The 12,081-nt window shown below is 61.1% G+C and overlaps 1 pseudogene; it reads left to right on the forward strand.

The window, feature by feature from the left end:
* On the forward strand, positions 1 to 1,449 carry LOC116621691 (annotated as a pseudogene).
* The last annotated feature ends 10,632 nt before the right edge of the window (positions 1,450 to 12,081 follow it).

The following is a 12,081-nucleotide window of genomic DNA, read 5'->3' on the forward strand; positions in this document are numbered from 1 at the left end:
CCTTGGTAGTCTGTCAGAGGGAGAACCTTGTCGCTGTCCCATCGCCTGCTCCCGCCCCGAGGAACCCTATAAGTCTCAGTCATGCGTGAGTGCATCTCCATCCACGTGGGCCAGGCTGGTGTCCAGATCGGCAACGCCTGCTGGGAGCTCTATTGCCTGGAACACGGCATCCAGCCCGAGGCCAGATGCCAAGTGACAAGACCATCGGGGGAGGAGATGACTCCTTCAACACCTTCTTCAGTGAGACGGGCGCTGGCAAGCATGTGCCCAGGGCCGTGTTTGTAGACCTGGAACCCACGGTCATTGATGAAGTTCTCACCGGCACCTACCGGCAGCTCTTCCACCCTGAGCAGCTCATCACCGGCAAGGAGGACGCTGCCAACAACTACGCCCGAGGGCACTACACCATTGGCAAGGAGATCATTGACCTTGTCTTGGACCGCATTCGGAAGCTGGCTGACCAGTGCACAGGTCTTCAGGGCTTCTTGGTTTTCCACAGCTTTGGGGGGGAACTGGTTCCGGGTTCACCTCCCTGCTGATGGAACGTCTCTCTGTCGATTATGGCAAGAAGTCCAAGCTGGAGTTCTCCATTTACCCAGCTCCCCAGGTTTCCACAGCTGTAGTTGAGCCCTACAACTCCATCCTCACTACCCACACCACCCTGGAGCACTCTGATTGTGCCTTCATGGTAGACAATGAGGCCATCTATGACATCTGTCGTAGAAACCTCGATATTGAACGCCCAACCTACACTAACCTTAACCGCCTTATTAGCCAGATTGTGTCCTCCATCACTGCTTGCCTCAGATTTGATGGAGCCCTGAATGTTGATCTGACAGAATTCCAGACCAACCTGGTGCCCTATCCCCGCATCCACTTCCCTCTGGCCACCTATGCCCTGGTCATCTCTGCTGAGAAAGCCTACCATGAACAGCTTCCTGTAGCAGAGATCACCAACGCATGCTTTGAGCCAGCCAACCAGATGGTGAACTGTGACCCTCGGCATGGTAAATACATGGCTTGCTGCCTGTTGCACCGTGGCGACGTGGTTCCCAAAGATGTCAATGCTGCCGTTGCCACCATCAAGACCAAGCGCAGCATCCAGTTTGTGGACTGGTGCCCCACTGGCTTCAAAGTGGGCATTAATTACCAGCCTCCCATTGTGGTGCCCGGTGGAGACCTGGCCAAAGTACAGCGAGCTGTGTGCATGCTGAGCAACACCACAGCCATCGAGGCCTGGGCTCGCCTGGACCACAAGTTTGACCTGATGTATGCCAAGCGTGCCTTTGTTCACTGGTATGTGGGGGAGGGCATGGAGGAAGGAGAGTTTTCCGAGGCTCGTGAGGACATGGCTGCCCTTGAGAAGGATTATGAGGAGGTTGGAGCAGATAGTGCTGAGGGAGATGATGAGGGTGAAGAGTATTAACCTGTCTGCTACGATTTTGCACTCCGTTGGCTCGGGACTGTCTTATTTCTGTTCTGGAAGCTGTCTGTTGTGGCCCTAACTTGTCAATAAAAGTGATGTTTCTGTTTTAAATGTCAAAAAAAAAAAAAAAAAAAAGAAATGATCTGGTAAATATTTTATGTCCTTTTTAAGAAAATTGGGCTGAGAGAGGCCTCCGTCTGCCCCACAGCCTACAGGCAGCGGCCAGGCCAGCGATGTAGACGTCTCCGGGGGTTGGTGCCTGGCCATCCTGGGCGGCTTGGGCCGGGGAGAGGTGCTGTTGGCTGCAGGACCCTCATTTGAAAGGAGAGGGTTAGGTCAAGGGCGGACAGGACTGCCCCTTCGGGAGAGGCCTAGCCCAGGTGACAGGTCCACACAGTGATCGCGGGCAGGGGTCCAGCTGCAGAACGCACAAGCAGATGGGGGATTCTTGGTTCTGCCCAGCCCATCTGCCCCCAAGGCCACCCAGGGCCAGCAGGGCCATGCTGCCCTCCCCTGTGGGCAGGGCCTGAGCTAGGTGATAGCCCCAGTCCCAGGATGGCAGCCCTTCTGTCTTGATAAGGCCAAGGGGTCCCCACTCTCCAGTTTATTCATCTTGCCTCCCAACAGTCCTACTGCCTCTGTCCAACACAGGCTCTTCAGCCCAAGGGCACAGCCCTCGACAGCGGTGAGCAGTCAGGATCCATAACCAGCCAGCAGCGAGTCCAGGGTCCTGTGGTGACCAGGGCCCCGGACTGCTGCCTGGCTCCAAGCTCCCCCTCCCAGGGGTGCTGCGAGGGCACGGGCCCTCCGAGCCATGTGGAGGCCTGGAGCCAGCGGTGGGGGGCGGGGGGCTGGCGTCTGCTGAGTCAGGATCTCCCACCAGCAGCCTGGGGTGGGACCTCGGTGCTTCTCCAGAGTGAACCATCTGCATCTGCCTTGTCCAGCAGGGAGGCCAAGTATTAAGGGCCTAGAGGGATAGCCCATCTCCCTCCTGTACTTGAAACTGGCTTCTACTTAAAAATGTCCAATTTGAGCCAAATCAGCAACTGAGGAAGCAGACGACACAGGGCCTCCCCTTGGAAGGAGATTTCCAGGTCAGCCTGCCCCTCCTGAAGCCCTCTCCACACTCTGCTCCACCTAGGAAGAGCCCCGTCCCAACTTGGCCTCACAGAGGAAACAAGGGTCCCTTCCTTCCTGGCTCCCCAGATGCAAAAACAAAAAGGCAGGGTAGAGGCTGTAAGAGGAGGGAAGCTGGTGCCTGAGCAGATGCCCCTGGAGTCGAGCAGGAGGCAAAGCTGGGGGCTGGGAGGATCTGGAGGTGGGCAATGGAGCCTACAGCTTGCTTGCCATTTCTCTGAGTTGAACGTTACGTGGAGGGCAGGTAAAACCAGACGCTCTGACTCCTGGGTTCACAAATATACATCTAGTTTTTCCTTCTTTCTCTGATAAATATCAAAGACCACTGGGGAAATGAGGCTGACCCCAAGACTCAAATGAGTTTGAACTTTAGCTCAGGGTGACCCAAGAATATGGCATTTCACATCCAGCTGACCACCGGTCCATCTGTTCCCATGTGCTCTTGTTTTAACCTCCCTTCAGGTGGACTGCCGAGCGCTCACGACAGAACCCTACTCGAACCTCACTGCCACCCTCCCCAGGGGTACCCCTGTGCATATCCCAGCTGCCCCCTTATGACTGTGGGGCTGAGTAAACTGGTCTAGAGTGAGTGGGTTGGTCTGGAGTGAGTAGGCTGGCCTGGAGGTCAGTGGACTGGTCAGGATGTCTGAGTAGACTGGTCAGGAGGTGAGTGGACTGGTCTGGAGCTGAGTGAACTGACCTGGAGGTCAGTGGACTGGTCAGGAGGTCTGAGTGGGCTGGTCTGGAGCTGAGTGGGCTGGCCTGGATTGAGTGGACTGGCCAGGAGGTGAGTGGACTGGTCTGGAACTGAGTGAACTGACCTGGAGGTCAGTGGACTGGTCAGGAAGTGAGCGGACTGGTCAGGAGGTCTGAGTGGACTGGTCAGGAGGTCTGAGTGGACTGGTCAGGAGGTCTGAGTGGGCTGTTCAGGAGCTGAGTGGGCTGGGGAAAGGCGGACATTGTCTGTGTGTGGTTATAGGCCTCTCAGAGTGCCACAGAGAGCACAGGTGGGCCTGGCCCCCCTAGGAGGCTTCCCCTATGGGGCTGACCCCTGGTGCTTTCCTGCTCCCCCCCACCTGGCCTTCGCTGTCCGGCACCCTGTCCTGGTTACAGGTCAGCCTCACGTTCCCGTCTCCCTCCCCGGGTGAGCAGATGGGGTCAGCACCGAGGACAGCGCCACCACACCGCGGGCGGGAGCTCCAGGCTTTCAGGCCCCCGCCCTCCCTCCCAGCCTAAAGTTCCTTCTCCAAGCCAGGAGACCCAAGTCAGAGCCCCGTGCCCCACAGCCCAAGATGTCTCCCGAGCACCAAGATGCCCCACGTGTCCCCACACACTTTGCCCTGTGCCGGCTGGAAGGTGGACGGGGGCAGGAGCGAGGGCGTGGCGAAGGAGGGAAGAATGAGGGGGTTGGAACGGCCCTGGGGTCATGGAAGGACAGATGGCTCCCATTTTTGTTCAGCCAAATTCCAGCAGTGTCTGCGGGCTGAGAAATTTGCCTCAGAAATAATGACTTTACGATCAGAAACAGAAACATAGGCCGTGTGTGTCTGAAATACTAGTTATGCCTCGCCCCGGGGAAAGAACATCCAGGAGCCGACAGGAGCCTTTTCCGCTTGCTCAGCGTGGGGAAGCCCACGGGCTGGAGCAGGGCTGTGCCCGTCACCCCCGGGGCTGGGCCTTGCGGCCATCCGCTCCCCGGCACGGAGTCGGCCCCTCCCCACAATGCCCCAGATAGTTCCAAGGTAGACGCGGGGATGCCAGAGAGCCTTGCTTTGAGAGGGACGCCCAGCACACAGGAAAGCAGCTGCTGCGGAAATGTCTCTGCCCTAGGAGGGAGACGCTGCCGCCCAGCCCGAGCAGAGAAGCCAGCCCCATCGAGGGCGCTCTGGGTGTGGAGGCAAGGGGAGAGCAAGGCCCGCCCCCCGCCCCCACTCAGAGGGCCTGTCGCTGGCCGGCCTGTCCCAGGGACACTTCCATTTTCCTAGGAGGGGGTGTGGATGTTGCTGGGCCGCACCGTCTCCTCGTATGGCTGCTGTATGGGAAGTCCCCCCTCCGTGCCTCAGTTTCCCTGTTTTCAGGCTGTCCTCTGGAACGAATGAGGTCATGGGCACGCGGCTCAGCGCCCAAGCTCCCCGGCCCCCCACCCCACCGTGTGATCCAGGTGGGGCCCTGCCTTCGAAGAGCTCACGCTGGGAGGCACGTGCAGGTTGCCACGGAAACACGCAGAGCCTGTGGGCTGGAGGGTGGGCCCCAGAGGGTCTCGGGTGAGGTCTGGAAAGATGAAGGAGTTTCTGAGGAGAGCAGGTCGCGGAGGAGGAGGAGGGGCGCGGACACGTGACCTTCTGGGACACCAGAGGCAACCTCACACACGCCGTTAATGAACCCGGGTCCACACGAGGCTCCCGGTGACTGCTCGCTTAAACCTGCCGAGCAGAACTGGCCGTGGGGCTCCAGCCAGAGTGTCCTCACATGTAACCTCTACCCGCCAGGCCTGGTCACTTAGGTCAGGGGTAGCTCTGGCCTGGAGAGGTGGGGGCGCCCCACGGTCAGCCAGGCCAAGCCCCAAATCCTGAGCGCTTCTCGCCCCTCCCCCCCACCAGGGACTGCTTGGCACTCAGCCTCCCTGGGCCCCCGAGGTCACCATGCCAGGGCCTGCTGGGTGGGCCTGTGGGCTGGGCACACGAGGTCCCTGCTCTGCGTCTGCTCTCACAGTGCTGACTTCCTGCCACGCGGCTCTGGCCAGCTCATCCCAGATTGCTGTGGGGAGGGGTCCTTCCCACGCACAGCTCGGTGGCGTGTCCGAGCGTGGCCCTTGGCAGATGTGTGGGGAGCAGATGGCCATCCTGCTGGGGCTGTGGCCCAGGGGAGATTCTGCGAGGGGAAGCGTCTCGCCTCGGGCCTGACGTCAGGGTCCCTCCAGGGGCCCAGGCCCGTCCTGAGGGCTGCTCTCTGTCTCTGCTCCCTGGGTGAGGTTTGTTCAAAGGCCATTGATCAAGACCGAGGAGTGTTCTCTTGTCCCCACAAAAGCCCTGACTCTGACCTTCGCATATTTCCTTTCCCTCTGTCCTGACACATCATCTTTTAAGTCATCGGATTTCTCAGGAGGCCTGAGTGGGCAAGGTTGCCCAGGGCACCTCCTCTTGGCAGCTGGGGCCTCACCGTCTGTGGCTGGCTTGGCGGCTCTTGCCCGAGGTCCTGGGTGTCAAGAGGGTTGGGGTGATCTGCAAGGGGAGCAGTGGACGCCGGGCTGAAATGGGCCAGCTCGGCTTCCAGGCCCTCACCGCCTCCCCTGCTAGCTTCTCCCTGTCGCCTACCCTTCCAGAGCACACGGGGAAGCTGGTTGGGCAAAACACGGAGTCCCACTGCACCAAATTTCACTCTCTGAGGGCAGCCTCTCCTGGGAAGAAAGGAAGGCCTGGGGGGGGGGGGGGCGGCTGAGAGCACAATGCGGGGGCTGATGGGAGGTGAGCTGGCACCATGGGCCTTGACCGCATCTTAGGCCTCTGGCCTCCAGGTCCCCTTGGAGCCTACAATGCATCTCCTGGGCCCCAGAGCAGAGCCAGACCCCACTGTCCAGCACAACCTTGGGGTCTGGCCTTTCCCAGAAGGCACCCTGAGAGGCCTCCAGACGGCTCTGCATTCATATCAACATGGTCAGTGATGTCCCCCGGACCACCCCTCCCCACCTCCAAGGAACCACAGGAGTATTAGCACTGTGCGGGCTTTGAGAAGTCGGGCGGCAAAAAGGGGCTGAGTAATCAGTTTTCTTTAACCGGGATCCACAAACGTATTTGATCAGAGGTCACTTGTCCCGAGTGGTCCCTCTAAGTACCATGTGTCCTTAGCTCATGTGGTGGGAAGAGCACCAGGACCAGCTCAGACGCAGGACCACTGCCGAGACGCCACATGGGATGGCATGGGGAGGGTCCCATCACCTTCAGTCTCATGGTGACCAGAGACAAGTATGCCTTTCAGGGGCCAATGAGGACACAGAGCCTGGGGCTGGGTCACCGTCCACCCTGGGACAGTCCGGCCGTGGTACCACCATTCCTCCCACAGGACCACTCTGGGCATTATCTTTACGTCTAGATCTCCAGGGCTCCTCCTCTGGCCCATGAGTGGTCTGTGGGGTGAGGAGCAGGAGCGGGCCTTTCCCTCCCGTCTGTCTGAGCTGGGCTGGGCAGCGGGTGGGGACTGTGCCTGGTCAATCTATTCCTGAGACGCCAGGAAGGATGAGGCTACGGCTGGGGTGACCTGGATGGACGCCAGGTGTGTCTAGGCCCTGGTGAGGGGTGTGCTCTGCCCAGACTCTGGGTGTGTCCTGAGGCCAGGGGCAGCCGTGACCCTCTGCCCTTGCCTGGGCACTAGCTCCGGGCCAGCAGGGAGGTGAGGGCGGCAAGGCCGGGGGGCACGGCCCTGCCTGGGGACATGTGCCTCCTCCTGGGAGGCCTCATCCAGCAAGGACAGCCGCGGGCATAGAAATCCCATTAAAATCTCTGCTCCGTGGGTCGGTAATCTCTCGCACAGAACGCCTCACCTGCCCAGTTGGTGAGTGGAGTGTCCCCCAGATCCTGAGCTGGGAGATAAGGATCCACATGCCCTAGCTGCTTGAGCTCAGCCTCGGACGTCTCTGGATAGGGCGGGAGAGAGCTCCCTGTGAGCAGAGGGGGCGTCGCAGCTAGTCAGCCGGGAAGGTGAAGAGTGGGGACCTCCATTAGCAGCAGCTCCCCTCACCTGTGGGCACCTCGCCCGAGTTTCTGGGAGGTGCTCTGTTGGCACAAGTGTGGTTTGGATGAGGACATGCGTTGGGGGCAGGAGAGCCTCCTGGCAGCCTGGCCCCAAACCCCCTCCTGGGGAGCCGGGTTGGGCCCCTTCCTTCCTACTTGAGGTCTGCTCCTGGGACGCTGGGGGCAGTCGGTTTCCCTTCGGGTGTGCAGCCCTGGAATTTAGCACCCCAAAATCCAGGGAAAGCAGAAAACAGACCCTTGGAGGGCCCCTCCGCTGGACCTAGATTTTAAAAGTTTATCTGTCCACTACTTGGGGTGCTGGGTTTTTCTAGAATCTGGAGTGCACGCCCCTGCTGGTGGCCAGCAGCCTGAGGTGGCGCCCCGACTGGGAGCTAACAGGACTGGCCTGGAGGTGGGGAGGGCAGGCCTGGGGCCACTCTCCCTGACCCCAGTGCCTTGGGGTGGCCTCTCCCTGGCTGGGCCTCCCGTGGTGTCCCCCACTCCCCTGGCCCATCCCCCCTGGCTGGTGTCTGCCGGCGCGGGGCCTGGGGTCACTCTCAGGCCTTGGTCCTGAAGACGGGCTCTTTTCAATAGTGCACCTGCCAGGCAGGGCATGACAGTCCCGGGTGGGGCCACCAAACGGGGTAGCCGCAGGAGGGGTCTTTGGGCCTGCAAGAGCAGGAGCCGGCGGCCACGCGCCTCCAGGCAGGCCCTCGCAGGCCCGGTCAGCGGCTGCAGTGAGCCCGGCGGGTCCTCTGGCAGAACGGATGAGACAGGAGGCGGCTCTGTGGGCAGCAGCTCCGCCTCGGCCCGCGGGACAGGCTTTGGGGGAAGGACTTGGGGGAAGCCCCCCCAGGTTGCTAGAGCTGCCCACGCAGGGAGAGTGGCCGGGTGTGGGGCGGAAAGAGGCTGCAGGGGTGTCTGTGCTCTGGGGCTCCCGGACCCTGGGCTGATTCTGGGGAGGCGGCCGCGGCCAGCTTGCCCGTGTCTTCCAAGGCAGGCATGCCCCTCTCAGCCCAGCAGGTCTGCCGAGATAGCCAGGCAGCAGGGCGCAGCAGGGGGGCTGTGGGGGGAGCTGGAGGAGAGACCATCTGGCCAGTGGGGCCAGAGCCCCCCGGGCTCGCGTCACCACGGGTCTCACTCTCCTGGTCACTTTGTGAAGGTGACCATCCAGGAAGAGGACAAACTTGTCACACAGGGAAGGCGAAGGTCCCAGAATCAAGGTGAAGGGGCTGGAGGCCGCCCCTGGGCCCTGATTGATGGCGGCTGTCTGACCACCCCCTCCTGGGACGGAAGAGCCCAGGCCCAAGGCGACCCTCTGTGACCAGGGCTTCGAGGAGCCCCATTCCCCTGCAGCCCAACAGCACAGGCCACCCCTGCCCACTGAGGCTCTGGCCCCTCCATCCACGGGCACCACCCGCGCCTTCAAACAGACATCAGGCACCCGAGGCCCTGGGCCGCCCGGGGGCTCCGCCTGCCCCGTGTGTGCTCAGAGGGGGCCTGAGGCGCCAGCAGCCTGTAGGGTCAGTGAGGGCCAGAGCGGCGTGGGGGGCGCCTGTGCCCGGCCGCGCGTCCCTCCCCACACAGCGCCAGCCCTCCTGATACCCCGCAGGTCTCCTCCTGGGGGCTTTGCTACAAAGGGCAGCTGTTCCAGGAGCTGCGGCTGCTCAGCTCACCGCCCCCGTCCTCCCCGCGGCCGCACGTCCACCCCAGCACAGCCCGGAGCCCCTCAGGTGAGATCCAAGCCGTGGACACTCTTGGGACACCCACACGATGGTGGGGAGCGCCCAGGCTGCGACAAGCCCAGCTTCTCAGCTCCCACCCTCCTGTCTGCCTGGATCCCAGGCCCCCGTCCCGTGGCAGAGTGGGCGGCCAGGCTCCGTGTGGAAGCGCAGGAACAGCCCCCTTCTTGGGCCAGCACGGGCCACGTGGGGGTGTCTGGGCCCTGGGCAGGGCATGACGCCCCCCAACCAGGAGGTTCTGAGAACAAGGCGCCACCGCGTGTGTGTCTGCACCGAGCTCCGTGCTGCTTGCCTGATGGAGAGACACCCAGCCCCTCAGTGGCGGAAGCGCCATCCCAGATGAGATGAGCCAAGGAAGGGACTCACGCCACCCTCCACAGCTCCCATAGCTAGATCTGTCGCCAGTGCCGAGAAAACTCTGCAAATGGACGTCAGGGTAATTTTCTCCTCCCAGGACTGGGACAAGGGCCAGGGTCTCCTTGAGAACAGGCCAGGGACGTGTCAAGTGCTTTGGAGAGAGACTGTGGGCTGGAGCAGGGTGCTGGCACGGGGACAGCCCAAATGCTGCTGACCCCACCCCAGCACAGAGAGGGAGGGCCCTGTCTGCCACCACCCCGGCCACCTGAAGGAGGTGAGAGGCTGGGGAGGGCCTGAGGGTCAGAGGGATTGGAGCCTGCACAGAAGCTCAGCTGGCTTAATTCTCGCTCATTAAGAAGGTACCATGAATATTCATGAGCCGGCAGCCTTGCCCAGGTAGCTGAGGTGGGGCTGGCACTGGGGCCGCCGCCGGCTCCCTTCTCTTGGGATTTCAAACCACGAGGAGCTATTTGCAGACACGTCTTTGTCAACAGGATGCAGAGCTGGACCTACGAGCTCTCCTGAGCAGTCAGCTCTGGGCCCAGCTCAGGGAGGATGGTGGGGAGGGGGCCCCGGTCTGGGAAGCTTCTGGCATCGAGTCGGTGTGATGCTGGAGGTGGCCAGGCGACCTCAGCTTTTCATCACGGGAGCAACAGAACAGTCACGTGTTCCCAGAGGCTGGGACAAATGTTAGAACGTGCCGGAAATCAAGAGTACTCCATGCTGCAGATGAGCACCCCTTTCTTTTCCTCTCCTGCTCCCCAAGTGTTACCAATGAGCTCCGAAACGCAAAGGCAGGTGCAGTGGGACTCCTGGCGCTTGGCAGAGCGACAGGTACCCGTGCCTGGTTCGGGATGTGGCCAGCTGGGTCCCAATCAATACACGAATTGGTGAGGACTGATCAATAGCTCTGTTTCCTCCCATGGGCGTCTTCAGCAGTCCTGGCTCCTGGCTCCCTGTGTGGAGGCAGAACCTCCGGCATCTCTTCCAGAAAGGCACTGAGGCCTCGGCAGGGAGGGCTGGGCCTTGGGGTCCCACGAGGCCCCAGGACCTGGTCTGAGGACACAGCAACCACCAGAGTGCGTTTTGTTTTTGTTTTTGTTTTACATTTTATTATTATGTTTCTAGTTTTACTGAGCTAGAATTCACGTGTAACATTGTGTCAGTCTAAGGTGCACAACATATTGATTTGATACAATTTTTTTTTCAAATGTAAGCCCTATGCCCAACATGGGGCTTGAACTCACCATCCTGAGCCAGCCAGGTGCCCCTCGGAGCTCTCCTCTTGCTCTCTGGGGCTTCTGTCTCCAGGCTGCCCTCAGCAGCCCTGCCCACCTCGACCTGAGCCCGGGGTTCCTCACCAAAGCACCTGGGGACCCAGAGGTGGCAGGTCTCACTTCACCCACCTGCCCCACCACAGAGCTCCAGCCCTGGAGCCCCTGTCAGAGGTGTGTCCATCCAGGGAGTCCCACAGAGGGTGGGATCAGCAGCCTCCACTGGGGCAGGGGGGCCAGCGTCCTGGTTTGCTGCCAGTTCCTGAGCTGTCTCAGACATCCTGGGTACCCAGTGCTGCTTGGAGGACAAGGACAGGACGCAGAGGATGGGGCCCTGCCCCCTGCCCTTCCTGCACTTCCAGAGGAATGTGCTGATTTGAAAATCCAATCGCCTGGCTAAGGAGCCTCTGCTTGGTTAAGACATCCCCGGTCTCAAAGCCTGGGAAGTGAGGGGCAGCACCCTATTTTATGGGTGGGAGGCCGAGCTGGGGAAAGGGATTGCCTAAGTTCTGCTGTCTGGAGGGGGCAGGATCAGGCCTGGGCCTAGGTCTGCTGACTTGGGGTCCCAAGGCTCACACGTGCCTCTCCAAAAGTGGGGTCCCAGGGCATGTGCCCAAGGGGGAAGTGACAAGCTGGGGAGGGGCCTTAGCTCTGCCCCAGATCTGCAGGGAGCAGAGCCCTCCTCCCATGTCCATGGGCCAACGGGAGTGTGAACTAGGCCTCCTCTCCCTTCCCCTGGCAGACGGGGCCAGTTTTTGAGGATCATGTCCCAGTTTCCAACTTTAGGAGGTGCTTCTCCCTCCCTTGGAGGTCCCTGGGCCTGCCCAGTGGGGCTTTGTGGGCAGCGACCAAGCCTGGTCCAGGCAGGATGCACCTATGGCCTGCCCGGCCCCTCCTCTAGGATGGGCTGGCAGCCACCCACCTCGAGGGTCTCAGGGTCTGGTGGGGAAGAGGGATACCCACAACTAGCAATTTTGGGCCCCTTGTGGATCAGCAGGGTTGGGCTAGTTCTGGATCCGCAGAGTTGGGCTAGCCTCGGAACTCGCACACTGCTGTGCTCTCAGCAAGGAAGTACCACAAGTGGCCTGGGGACATGGGATTGTTGGCTCAGGCTCGGGGGCTCTCCTTGTCCTGATGTGGTGCTTCTGTCGGCCCAGAAGGGACCAGGTCTTGGGGGTCTCATGGCCCCAGGCAGACCTCGTTCTGGAACCACAGAAGTCTCTTCTCTGCCCTGTGCCAGGTTTGGGGGCCGAGAGAGGGCAAGCTGACTCAGAGGTGAGGGAGAGAGAAGAGGCTTTGAGGAGAGGATTAAACATTCTCTCTGAAGGGTCATGGAATCTCCCACTGGGCCTGTTCTCCCTCCACACAAAGAGCCATCCAACCTGCGGCCCACCCGCCTGCCCCTCCCCTGGAGCCCC

This window comes from Phoca vitulina, unplaced genomic scaffold (assembly GCF_004348235.1).
Source record: "Phoca vitulina isolate PV1807 unplaced genomic scaffold, GSC_HSeal_1.0 scaffold50, whole genome shotgun sequence".
Taxonomy (NCBI): domain Eukaryota; kingdom Metazoa; phylum Chordata; class Mammalia; order Carnivora; family Phocidae; genus Phoca; species Phoca vitulina.